Genomic DNA, 14,248 nt, shown 5'->3' on the forward strand with positions numbered 1-14,248 from the left:
GTGCAGTAAAGAATGTTAGCACTGTTATATATTATGACCAATAATACAAAGATGAATACAGTCGTAGGTGACATAATAAGACTTGGGAGACTTGAGTTTCCGTGTATTGTGCTGGTGTGCGTGTGAACAAACTCCAGTTAATGTTAGATGCCTGCCTGGGCAGTGATTTGGTAGCACAGGATCTGAATCATGAGTACAAGCTATTTCATGGCAAAACAATGTTGTCCCAGTGTGAGTTATCAAAGCACAACTTAGAAGAGAGGGGAAACCTGAGGTGGGGCAAGACTGACATTTTTTTTCCTTTCCTGTGGTTTTGCAGAATTGTTTCATATAAAGTGACAAACGCAAATTGCAGAGTTACTTTTATTAAACTGGGAATAACTTAATGTAAAATACAAAAATATACACTATGGTTACACTTATATCCTAACAGCATATTCTGTTCTCGTATTTTATTAATAGTCTGCATGACTTTTCCTGTAGAAAAAGATGTTTTCGTGGAACAGTTGTGGGCATTTCCTGTGAGACACAACAAGCTCAAATAAAAACACAGGAGTGGAAATTTGTATGTGGTTCTGCCCTGTCCCCTTTTAGTGCCGCTCCACCCTCTGACTCCCATATCACTCTCCGTTTCACAGAAAGTCTCCAAACCATGTTTCCTCAGATTTACCATTTTTGGCCCTAACTTATTTCATTAGTAGCTCAGCAGCTGAGTTGACTTGAAACATTTCATGGTTTTTTTAAAGGCATCATTTTTCAGGTAGTTAATGTACAAAATTACCAAATGATGCCCGTTGCACTAAAGCGTCAACAAAATTCTATTTTAACCCAGAAGAAGGATCAAAGCAGGTCAAACACCTCGGATCTGACTGACACAAGAGATTCTCTGTTTGTAGGATTTCCGTTCGTGCTATTTTTTCAAAATATGCACAAGAACCTGAGTGTGAATTAGGGTGGTAAGTGGTGTCATTAAGTCACTGACGCCCAGACACATAGGCCTTTCACTCTGAAGACCCACTGGTGTGTGTACACACAAGTCCCATAGATACAGCACACAACCTGTCTACTGTTCCCAATCCACAGTTAATCTGCGATCGTAACCAGCTGCCTTTTACTGGCTCACAGTCATATGAGTGGATACAGGCTGTTTGAAATGTTACGCCATTACTTAACGGTCGCTGGTTTGCTACTGTAGATCAAATAAGTCACTCAATCTTTCTCCATGCAAATTGTTCATATTCCTTATTCATTTTTTAATAGCATTTTTCAGTTTATATTTATATGTGTTTGCAATGATTATACTTAATAACGAACAACCTAAACTAAACCTAAACTAAAGTAGAAAAACCCGTCCCAGTAGCCTGTGCCCGTCTCTATTCTGATTGTTAACAAAAGTGGTGTGGTAATTTTCCATGATGACTGTTTTCCCTTACACGGTTTACGGCTATATTGGAAGTAAAATGTTCCAAGACAGCAAGAATGCCAAGTGAGCGAGTGCCTTTGTGGTGACGGTCTCATAGAACTGGCAGTCCACTGAGAGGTCAGGTCTTTATCTTTTGGCACGTGTCCATAAAAAACAAGACACAAAAAAATCCATTGGGTTGAGAATTGCAGAGGAAACAAAGAGGCCCAACCCCTTTGGAAATGCAAGGTTCCCTGTTTTTATTCGTCTCACCTTGATAAGCCTTTGCTCTGATGAGTACCTCAGCAGTACGATAAGGTGCAGGACCAAGATGGGAACTGTAGCAGTACAGCAGGGTGAAATATGGGTGCTGGAGACAAGTTCAAAACCTACAAACACAAGATAAAATGCCCTTCGTATTTGCCAATGCTAGCTTTTCATAACAATTTAGAGATCTTATCTAGAAGACAATGTTTTAAGAAGTGTGTGCATGTGTGTGTGTGTGTTTCCAGAATAGCGGCTTGTAAAGGTGACGGCTGTGTTGGAGACATATGTCTACTTTCCTGTGGTTTGATTGTTTTAGTTTAGCCTCCAGGGAAAATGGTCCAGAGGTCCAAGGCGAGGGCAAGGTTGTGGCAGTTGTGCATGTAGAGGTTTGCATGTGTCTGTATGTGTGTGTGTTTGTGCATGTCTGTGCAAATGTCAGATTTACTTTACCTCAGACAGAGATGTTGTGGAGATATTAGCTTTACGGTGGGTCAGTGCAAAGGCTATCCTGTAGGAAAAGATGATCTCACAAAGCAGGCAAAACTTTAGTGCTTATACAGCAGGCGCACAAAGCTTATACAGAACTGGATCTGACACATTGCTGCTGGATCTACCGTTTGCAGAGCAGTTCATTTATTTTAACAGCACATTTTCCCCGGGCAACTCCAGTACACCTCTTCCACCCCCATTCCTCTTGCTTGTTCCTTTCAGCCTTCATCAATAAACAAACTGTGACGATCACAGCCACATTTTCTCAACCTCCATTGAAGCATGCCATTGTTAGACCCTCTCAGAAACCACCAGAGCTCTCATAGCACACTCGCAGGGAGAAGATGAAAGATGTGGCATGACTGGCTGGATGGATGGGAGGTGGAGCAGACTGCTGTGATCTCAACAGTGTGATGGACCATCATGTGTTGGAATCATAAACAAAGGTAGACTTCTGAACTGCAGACCAGACCTCTGTGTGCCTTCTTGGAAATGTGTATGTGTCACCAGATGCACTGCAGCAACATGTGCCCTGCAGATGGCCTAAGCTTTGTAACACATTGACTATACAGTGGCTGAAAACATCATTACTCATCGCCGTGTGCTTTTTTAAGACAATAATTCAATCTGAGGAATAAGAGCTAATTTCAAACCTGTGTGCCAGTGAAAGCATGTCGACCAGGAACTTAAATTCAGTGCTTTACTTAAATGAAAGAGTCGCAGTTATGTGTGATTTGATTGTAATTGTACTTATGCAATCAAATATATCTATCTATACTCAGTTAACTTACTATAATGTCAAAATTCAATAAATTACCACTATAATGACTGGTTCCAGTTTGATGTCTATGGGAAAACATTTTTTAAAAAACAGGTCGGATCCCTTATAAAATCATTAAAATCAGAATGCAATGATTTTAAAAGAACTGAAACAGTATATCGTATCTTTGCAAGTGCAAATTATTTCATGACAGAAACCATCCATCCATCCATTCTCTTCAGTTTATTCAGTTTTATGGGGCTGGAGCTGCTGCCATAGGGCGAGAGGCAGGGTACACCCTGGAGGGGTCACCAGTCTGTTGGAGGGCTAACACAAAGAGACAGACAACTATTTGCACTCATATTCACACTTACGGGCAATTTAGAATCACCAATTAACTGAACCTCCCCTAACTGCATGGCTGTGGGAGGAAGTTGAACAGAACCCACACAGAAAGGCCTTTAGCCAGGTGGTAGATTTGCACCCAGGACCTTTGTGCTGTGAGTCAGTCTTGGGAAGGTAACTTTTAAAATGTATTCCCATACAGATTACAGAATACAAGGCCCAAAATATAGTTTGTAATGTATTCCGTTCACACAGCAATAGTACATCGAAGATACTGAAGCGGCACATAACCCAGGTAGCTACCACAACTGAAACAAGGTAGTTGCAGTAGGCTAACATTAGTTTTTAAAAAAGAACTTACTTCCAGATGTTTCTTTAGGTTGGAGGTGGAGTCTTTTGACGCTGAGAGCAGCAGCTTGCTGACAAACAGAGTTCGCATTGCACGGTCAGATTTCACCCATCCCTTTCTTCTTTAAATGTGAAGTGGTGTTGCAATTTCTAAGTAAGAAATGCATTCTTGCCCATGCACTGCTGGCTCTGTTGTGCTGGCTCTGGGTCCACTGTGTAACTGACGCCACAGACATTAACAGGACGCTTACATTAGAGCCTCTTATTGCGTGTTTGGTTTGGTTTTCCGGCAATGCATTTAATTACCAAAATTAGAGAGGGCATAGCCTAACGTATGAAACAGGAAAACACCACCGTGTAATCCATGAACTTCAACAAAGTAACTGTATTCTAATTATCACCCATTTAAATGGTAACTGTAGCAAAATACAGTTACTCATGTTTTGTATTTTAAATCTGTAACGCTGGTACATGTATTCCGTTACTCCCCAACAATGTGTGAGGCAACAGTGCTAACACCATTTTACCAGGCTGCATGACAAAAACATGCTTAAAAAAACTTGATTTTTGAAGCTTAACATAAATGAGTGGAAAAACACTGATACACTGCCTGGGCAAATAACTCAAAAGTAACTCTTCTCAGTAACCAAACTTTTAAAATTGAACTATAATCATTACTAATTTGTGTTGGAATGAAATGGTTGTAATATTCAGGCCCTTAGGCACTATTGCAACAAAACTGTCATGCACCCTTGGTTTGGTGTCTAAGCTGTGTCTGCAGTTTTTGTAGTGACATGTGGGTCCTGGGATGGGTTCACTATTCGTAGTTTTGCTTTTCTGTGTTTGTGTTCTTGATTGAGTTCTTTTTGAGTTTTGTATGGTGAATGTTTACTGTTTTGTTTTTTTTATGATTTTATTCTCAGTTTAGTTATTGCCACCTTTGAAATCTACTTTCTGTTTGTGGTTGAGGCTGTGGTTTCTATTTGATTCCTTGAGCTTCAGCCTACGCGTTTCCCTGTCAAGTTACTTCCTGTTTTATTTTTTCTTGTCGTTTTTCTAATGTGTCTTGCATTTATTTTTACTTGTGTGTCATTACATTAATCAGCGCTCCACTTCCTTCATTACCTCTTGTATATTTAAAGCGTCAGTTGGTAAGCGCTCTCAGCCAGAGTGTCTGTTTACCACAACTTTGTGAGTTCCTGTTTATTGCCCCATTTTTGTTTTTGTTATTGTCTTCTCTTCTTTTGACCATAATAATGAAGGTTGGTTTATCTGTCTTTAAGCCTGCTCTGTGAGTGCTGCCTCTGGTTGTTTTCCTGCTCCCTGTTTTAAATTTTCACGAAAACAGATATGATCCTGTAATGTCCTAGTGTTTTATACATTACATTAAATCCACAGTTCATTGCTGCATTTATGTGACCTCTGGAAATCCCTTCTCTGGGCCTGAACTCATTTAAGGTGAACTGGGGGGGTGAAGTATAAAGCATGTGGTCTGATTACTGCATTAATGCACATGGCATAGAAAATCTGCATATTGTTGAAGGCACCACTGATGTTAAGCAACCTACATACATACTTTGGAACACATGCTGTCGTCCTCTTTACCTTCCTTCATGAAAGGTCTTGCTTACTTCAGTAAGACAATATGAAGCCACTTTGTAAATGGGTTACTCCAGCATGGATCTCTAGGAAAAGAGTCTTGCTATAAAAACAGCCTGTCTTGCAGTCTGTTTTTATTTTTATTTTAAATACCATTCAAACATTTTAGGTATCATGGCTGTTTTGGTATGACAAAGTGTTTTTAAGTAAAAGTATGTTCAAGGGGTAATAACTATTCTTTACAAGCAGGTCTACCAGGTAAACATTTGATGATTTGTATCATTCACATGCAGATGGGGAGGTTACATGGTCAAGTCAACCTTTGTTGGGCCCTTAGTCGGTTATCACAGTGGGCCTGTCTAATGAGATGTGAAGTGTGTGTTTTTAGCCTTTATTTTGTCCGGCATGTCCCTGGAGCCAGAGAGCTTTAGGATGGCTGTGTCCGATGGCCAACCTGTCTTATTGTTGTTGCTGGTTGAGTGGTCACCATGGCAGCCTTTACTACCTCTGCAGATCTCTATCGAGCCTTTCTTTATGTGAACCATCGCTATGTCACACAGACCACAGAGCCCACTGTCAGCGAGAGGCTGGTACCCTGGCTGAACACCATTCACACAGTAATTCATTCACAAACATGCACCATTCATCTCAAACAGCGACTATGGCAAGGTCACGTTCTGTCAGAGTGCCTCTGAACATGTCCACATAGTCTAACCCCATATATGAAGGGTTTTGCTGTTTTTATTTGGTAACATTCTTGTGTTTAATTTATCAGCACTATAGGAAGCTCCTTATAGTTAGTGGTGGCTTACTTTGAAATCTCTGAAAAATTCAAGAGTTATATACAGAACACAATGAACTTTAGTTAAAATGCAAAGAGATCAGAGCAAAATCTGGCTGCAGAGTGTTTTTTATAGCAATAGAAAGTATTTGAAATGTCTGTTAATGTAGTAATCATATCTGAAGAGCAATCTGATCAGCTGGAGCAGCATAAGTTCATTTTCCTCATTTACATTTTATAATGTTTAAAAAATGTAAGACTTTTTTGTATTATACAAAAAAATCTTACATTTTATACATTTTTTAACCTTGTAATTGTGCATTAACAGGCTATACAACAACTGACATGCTGAAAAATTAGTTATTAATTTTGTTACAGCATACTTTAACAAATTTACCAGTTTGTCGAGGTTAAGAGAGAGCTGAGCGTAAAAGCGAAGCTCTCGAAATACTTGTCGATCTACGTCCCTACCCTCAGCTATGCTCACGAACTGTGGGTAGTGACCGAAAGAATGAGATCGCGGATACAAGCGGGGAAATCAGCTTCCTCCGAAGGGTGACTGGCCTCTCCAGTGAGAGATAGCGTGAGGAGTTTGGCCATCCAGGAGGAACTCAGAGTGGAGCCGCTGCTTCTCCACATCGAAAAGAGCCAGTCGAGGTGGTTCAGGCACCTGACTAGGATGCCTCCTGGGCGCCTCCTGGGTGAGGTGTTCCGGGCATGTCCCACAGGGTGGAGGTCCCGGGGCAGACCCAGCACACACTGGAGAGATTATACCTCTCAGCTGGCGTGGGAACACCTTGTTGTATCCCTGGACAAGCTGAAGGAGGTCTGGGCTTCTCTACTTAGGCTACTGCACCCACGACCCGGCCCCCAAACAAGTGAAAAAAAATGGATTGATGGATGAATTTTGTTACCCTTTTTGCGAGTAAGAGGAGAAAGGAAATGCCAAACTGAGTAGCTACTGCTGGCTTAGCTTCACTTTGCACAAAGAATGGACACAGGACCAAAGAGCCAGACTGGCTCCAGAGTAAGGTAGCCTCTAAACAATTTGTTACATCCCGTCTGATGAAAATAGAGAAAAACTAACATATTGTGACAAGTTAATACTTATTTATGTTCCTACTATTGTATACTGACGAAAAGAAAGAGTTCTGTCCTAGCCTGTCACACTACATATTTTAAATCTGGTTTAATGCCTTAAAAAAAAATTAATTTAGAAAAACACTGTGGACACAGTTGTGGGCGTGTGGTGTTCTGCAGCCACAAGATAAGATACAAATCAAACTAAGAAATCGTAAACTTTTTAAGCTAGCTAGCAGGTGGTTAGCTTGACTTAGCACAAAGAATGGAAACAAGACCAAAGAGGCAGCCTCGGTAGAAAGATAACACAATACAGAACTTTTAAATATTCATTAACATTTGTTACATAAATTTTTTATGAAAATTGAGGAAAAACAAAACTATATAGTGACAAGCAAATACTTATTTACATACTTACTTTTATATACTGATGACAAGAAAGTGTTTTGCCCTTTCGTACCACATAACAAATTTTATACCTTGTTTAATTAAGTCCAGGTGTGTTGCAGGCATAAGATAAGATACAAATATAACTCTCTATAAGAAAACTGAGCATATCAACTCAACATTTTAAAAGTAAAAATGAAATATAGCTTTCTCTTTAAAGTTACCACATTTAGTTTGCTGGAAGCAGCTGGAAGATGGGTATGCTGATGTCACACAGATATGGACAGTCTAATTCTGACCCTACCACTCAGATGTTGAAATCGAGACTTATCAGGCCAGGCAACATTTTTCCTGGTATGTTTTCTGCCGTTTTGGTGAGCCCACGTGAACTACAGGCACGATGTCACTTCACAGTCACTGAAATCACCTTTTCACCCCAACATGTGTACCTAATGAATTGGCCGTTGAGTGTATGTGTATCTACTGTTGTATAATTCAGCTTTGTTTACGAATTTAGATCTGCAGTGTTCGTGAGGTCTGAGCTGTGTACCACTTTGTGCTATTAGTTAAAAGCCAGGGAGGGAAAATCATGCATGTGCTCGTCTTTGAAAGGTCTGAGTGATTCTAAATCTGCACTGATGGCATTTGTAGATTGAGCCTGGTATGCTTCTGTCAGTGGGTTAGTTCTTTCTCAGGCTCCTGCTGCCTTTCTTTTTAGGAGCTGAGCGTGTGGGGTTCGGTAAAGGGTTTCTCTGCACTTGGAAAGATTGCTGGTAATGGTGTATGTGGGGTAGCTGATAGTGTCTGATTGGGGTCAGTGGCACATGTGTGGAGCAGACACACTGGGCTCATCTCAAGGGAAATGCACCGTTGACCTCATCGTAAAGAATAGCAGCCGTACAAATAACAGCCTGTGAAAATAAACCTCCAAAAACAGGATGCATAATTCCTGAATGTAAAGGATGCATATTTTCTTCTGCATGCCGGCCTCTTAAATGTTTGTGTTTAACAAATAGTCATGAAAACCACATGAAAATGGAGTACGGAAACACATAAACACAAAAGTAATTAGACACAGACATGCATCATGCCAGAAAAACTTATTCGTCTTACGCACACACACGCACACAGAGGATTCTTTCCCAGACATTAGAGAAGCAGTTCTGAGAAAATTGGGCATGACTGTTTACATGAGAGGGGTCCAAGTTATTTTTACCATTTTTTTCTGGCAAATAGTTTGAAGTTTAGTGTTTAGGACCCTCGTTCCTAAAGAATATAAATAACATCATAAAGATCTTGACATGTGAAGTCGCAGGCTTATTGTGTGAGAAAATAGATGGTGACATTTCAAAGTTAGGGGTGGGGTGGGGGGTGGACGATGAGAAGTTCAGATATGGAGCTCTGTTTACATGCACTTAATGTTATTTTGAGGTCCACAGCTTTTTCATTGTGTTTTACTGCGAGTCTTGAGAGTTTAAGTCATGCAGCTGTTTCTGAACATGAATTTTGTAACACAAGAGATCTCAACCTCCTGTCTCAGATCAGATTTTTTTTTTCACACATTTCCAAAGTGCACTGCAAGAAGGGTGTGTTTGCATGTTTGTGTGTGTGAGAGTGTGAACCGAGAAGGGCTGACTGAGGATTTTAGCTGATAATTCCTCTGCCTTCCTCCCCCCTGACAACTGATTACAAGCAGGATGAAGTCTTTGTCAAATCACACGTCGCTTTATCTTCCCATATCCTACGTTCATATATTCCTGCACCTGTGTGTGTGTGTGTGTGTGTGTGTTCACGTACGTAAAAGAGAGAATTTGATGGAATCTTAATGTAATGTTTCTGTGCCAGTTAACAAAGTTAACTTACCGTTAAATATGTACATCCATCTCTCCTCCAATTATTATTCCAGCTCTGCATCCTTTGATGGAACTATTTTGAGCTAAATGCAGATAAGAACGTTATCTAAAAGAAGCAGTATGGCTGTATCTCAGACAGGCAGTCACCTTGTGCCCTTAAAGATCTCAGACCTCTGCTGATAACCCACCAGCAGCACCAGTGCTCCAGATAAACTATCAGCCCTCAGAACTCTACTCACAGCCTCCAACAGTGAGGTAACATGATTCACGAAAGAAAATATGTGATGGTACTCAGTATCCAGATAATGTTAAAATCATGTGGGCTGAGCAGAATCAAGCAAATGGTTTTGTTGTTATTGCTGTAATTTTCTGTTTGGATCCGCTAAGTGCAAATAGAATATTTTTACTCCGGGGAAATCAAACGAATGATACCTCAATTTCTGTGCTTATTCGATAGTAAAATTAAAAAAAAAAACACTAAACCCAACAAGAGAGAATGCATTTATGTTTTAGTAATAAGTAACCAATTGAGTAAGGTAAACAGAGAAGATGTTTTAAAGTAAAAGCAAGTAAAAGTTGCAGAAAAATGTATACATATCCATTCCTCTTAGCACCATCAGTCACTTCAATCAACACCAGCAGAGTTTTTTTAATCTATCAGGAATAAAAGGAAGTCACTGATGTAGTCTGAGGTGATGTGGAAAGTGATTTGAAAATCAGAATAAATAATTGTGCCTCTAGGCAGTAGAGCTGCTTTCACTTTAATATTTGTGATCATTAGTTTGGTTGCAGCTGTGCAATCTTGATCTGTGGTTTGTTTCAACTGTGGATGTCATAATGCAATAATAAAAACAAAAAGTGTGGGTGAGTCTTCACTTTTGTTGTATGAGAGTATGCTTTAAGTGTTATAAGGCTTTTGATATTTAAATTTCGATGAATTTAAAGGATTCCAGACTCAAGATTCAAGGCTCTCTATGGTCATTACAAATAAAAACGTAAATAACATAAATATACTGACACATTATAAATAAAAATACAATAATTAAACACAATTTAGTGACATGTAGTAAATAGTAAACATGTTTGTGTATATACACACACCCGCACCTATAAATATGTATACAGCTATACATATATAGTCACACATGTCTACGCATTCCCACATATCTGCTCATACGTACACACTGGGATTTAATATTGCATGGTTGGACTGAACACGAGTTCTTTATGTGTATGTCTCTGTAATACTGATTAATTTAACATCGGGAAGCGTAACCACCTCTATTAAAAATGGAGGGTTTTGGCAGTTCGCTGGTCTGGAGCAATCAGGTGTGCATTAACACAATGCCACAATCTTCCCAGGAGTGAACATCCCAATATATCCGCTCCAAGGTCAGACAGTACAATGCTTAGCTGGGAAAAAAAACAAATAAATAAACAAGAGCTTCATCTCACACTCTACAGGCCTCAGTAACTACGTTGAACATGAACTCCTCTGTATACTAAGGCCATCTTGGACCAAACTTGGTCATGCAACAGGACAATAATCCCATGCTCAGCAGCAGCAAATCTGCACAGTCAAAGTCCGAATCTCAGTTCAACTTAAACACTGATATGAGTTTAAAGAGGGATGTGCATAAACAAATGCCTGCAATAACTTTCAGGTTATTGCTACTAAATGTGGTTCTACGTACAAGTTACTGAGTCATGGAATCTACTTAGTTTTTCATAGACCGCACAGAGTCTTGTGAAAACCTTCTTTTTCTCATGACTGTGCATGTACAAGATTGTAAACTATAGGTTTTTACACGGAATTCCCCAACGATAAATTTCAGTCAACATGTTTGCACATGTACACGCACACATGAAACAGTAAAATCAACTCATCCTTTCAACCTTTCAATAAATATTCATTTTGTGAATAATGTTACAGTGATCCTCTGCCAAATAGCTATAAGCAAAAAAGAAAAGAAAAGAAAAGAAGAGAAAAGAAAAATATCTGTCAGATTTGCTAACCTCTCAACAGAAAGCAAAATGTTCCCGTGATGAGAGAGTTCTAAAAAAACAAATCTCCACTGCTTTGGCAAAATTCCAGCAACCAAACCCAAAACTGAAATTAATAAATGGGGGCTACACCAAATTAGTATATCCAGAGGTTCCTCCAAACAACATGTCACTATCCAGCCAAAATGTCCAGATTCCAAAAGCCAGAGCATGGGCTGTGGTGACTGCCCCAGAGCTAGCAGCTCTCAATTCAGACATTTAGACATGTCATTATCCAGCCAAAACATGTCACAACACTACTTGAATTTGAATAACTAACTTCAGTTCATACCCATTAGTCATAATGTAGTTTGGCAATTTCACAAACCAAATGCCATCAGGTAAAAAAAACAGTCTGGCCATATCTTCTCTGCCCCAAAACTCATAAACAAACACTGATGTATGCTAGTTGACCAATCTCAGCTAACCTTAGCCATAGTCCCCAGACAGATACTTGTGGTGGATACTTCCACCAAAAAGCAGACAGAAACTGGCCGCCCTTTAGGAACCAAGGAAAAGTTTTGTCTTTACTAACATTCTCTGTCACACTAAAGATAAATCAAACATTGGTTGGTCTCTTATTGAGCTCAGTCCTTTCAGCCTGCCAAATGGTTGCATGGTTTATACAAACTGAAATTTGGCTATGCTCATCAACAACAGGTGGATTTGCAAACCAAAGGAAAATAGAGTCTAATGCTGCTCTCTTCCAATCTTCAACCAAATTTAGTTATCAAAGAAGTTAAGGAAACCAATCTAATCAGAACCCTGTGCTTTCACGCTACAGCATACCACAACATCGCATCTACAAGACAACAAGTAGGCCGCATATATTACATATATTACACATATATTACACGCATACATTACATTTATTGTTACATATATCTGCATGGTGTCCATCAAAAGTTGGATTATCTAGGACATAAAATATTCTCAAATTCATTGTTAATAAATAAAAACGATGTGTGCACACTTCATATACATACTGTAAATCTATGTATGTCTAATTTTGTAACAGAACATATTTTTAGTGGGTGTGGGTAAACAGCAGGAGTGGAGGGCAGTGGGTCTACGGCCTCTGAGGCCTTCCTTTTCCACCACCACAGCTCCTTCTTCGCTCCCACTACACTTTGCATTCCCAAACATCTAACTCACCACTGGAGCTTGCGTCATTGTGCCCTGACTCACTCACTAATGTGCATGCATATGCACAATGCACACACACACACAAGAGCAATGGCAAATTACTGGGCCTAGTTTTCAGGATCTGGTGACCTGAAGCATTTCCTCTTTCCAACACAGCACCAAAAATCTAGGAAGTGTGTATCCAACACCAAGCCAAGGCCTTTGGAGTGTTTTCCTATGGTTATAAATGTGTTGTCAGAGTGTCTGTACATCTCTTGCTCTCAGGGTAAAGTCAACAGCTGTGGAGGTCATTCATTAATCTACCATGCCTGGGCTGACATTTGTAAGAGGGCCAGACTGCCTGTAACCCCTCACGATCTGTGATATCACAGAGACTGCGATACAGCAGGAATAAGGAGAAGCTGTCTGCTCGACTGCACCTTGGCCTCCTGCTTTTTCTGTCTCTTACCATCTCTTCTTCTTTTCATCACTATTTGTTACGCTGTCGGTCTGAGTTAGCCAGAAGAGCCATTTTCCAGCCTGTCCAACGCTACTCGAGCTCTTTCGATCCAGGAAAAACAAAGAATGTGAAAACAAAAAAATAGAAGTGATGGACACTTTGAAAAACAGAGCCATTCTTAGAAAAGAGAAAAAGGGAAAAGAAAACAAAATAGCCCCCGCTTTCACTTCTTTTTTAGATGCTTTTAAAACACATCAAGGATGACTACCTTGCCTTGGAATAGGCTTATCGAGCAGCACAAGTCAAATCAATCTGTGACTGCAGAACAAGGCCTTGGATCCCGTCCTTAAACTTCACTGCAGTATATTCAGTGTAGTTTTGTATTTTTTTACTTTCACTTTTAGGTCGAAATGACTGAAACATGGTCACATTCAAAGTATATGTAACCTAAACAGACACACAAATTATGCTGGCTAGAGGTTTAGCATTGACTATGTTATTGACAAATAGCTGTATTTTATTTGAAAGCTAAATGAAAAGATAATTTTTTCTGTGCTCTTATACTTCTCTGTTGTCATTTCTTTTTGTTCCCATAACTGTTAAAACTGTTCACAACTCCTTGAGCTTTTGTTTGCCAGTTTTCTTTAGGTTTCAGTAGGTATACAACCACAGATCAGCAAATTTCTTACTGTTTTTAGGGCAGATTTCCTACGAGAGTGTTAACTTTCATAAACTTGAGTGAATTTAAATTTGGGATATTATCACAATATATAGATAAAAGTTAGTTCCCACATAAAGTGGGAGAATGTGGTCTCACTTTATCCATCTTTACTTAACACTGAAAGCTTATGTTTGATTTGTTACAAATCAATAATATCAGGAATTAAAATAGTCTCTCCACTGTGACACTATAGCAGGAAAAGTAGGGAATGCAATGGGAAATATACACTCACCATTCATTCTTCAGGTACACCTGTTTAGTTTCTCATTTATACAAATATCCAATTGGCCAATCACATGGCAGCAAAGTAGCGCATTTTAGGAATTTGGACACGGTAAAGACAACCTGCCAAAGTTCAAACCAAGCATCAGATTAGAGAATAAAGGCGATTTAAGTGACTTTGAATATGGCATCAGTGATGATGGCAGTTGGACTGGTGTGAGTATTTCGCAAACTGCTGATGTACTGGGATTTTCTCACACAACCAGAGAACACCGAAACATCAGAGAACATCGAAAAAGAGAAAAAAAAGAGAAAAAAAATCCAGTGAGCTCCAATTCTCTGGGTAAAAATGCCTCGTTGATGCCA

The sequence above is a fragment of the Oreochromis niloticus genome, linkage group LG23 (assembly GCF_001858045.2).
Source record: "Oreochromis niloticus isolate F11D_XX linkage group LG23, O_niloticus_UMD_NMBU, whole genome shotgun sequence".
Taxonomy (NCBI): domain Eukaryota; kingdom Metazoa; phylum Chordata; class Actinopteri; order Cichliformes; family Cichlidae; genus Oreochromis; species Oreochromis niloticus.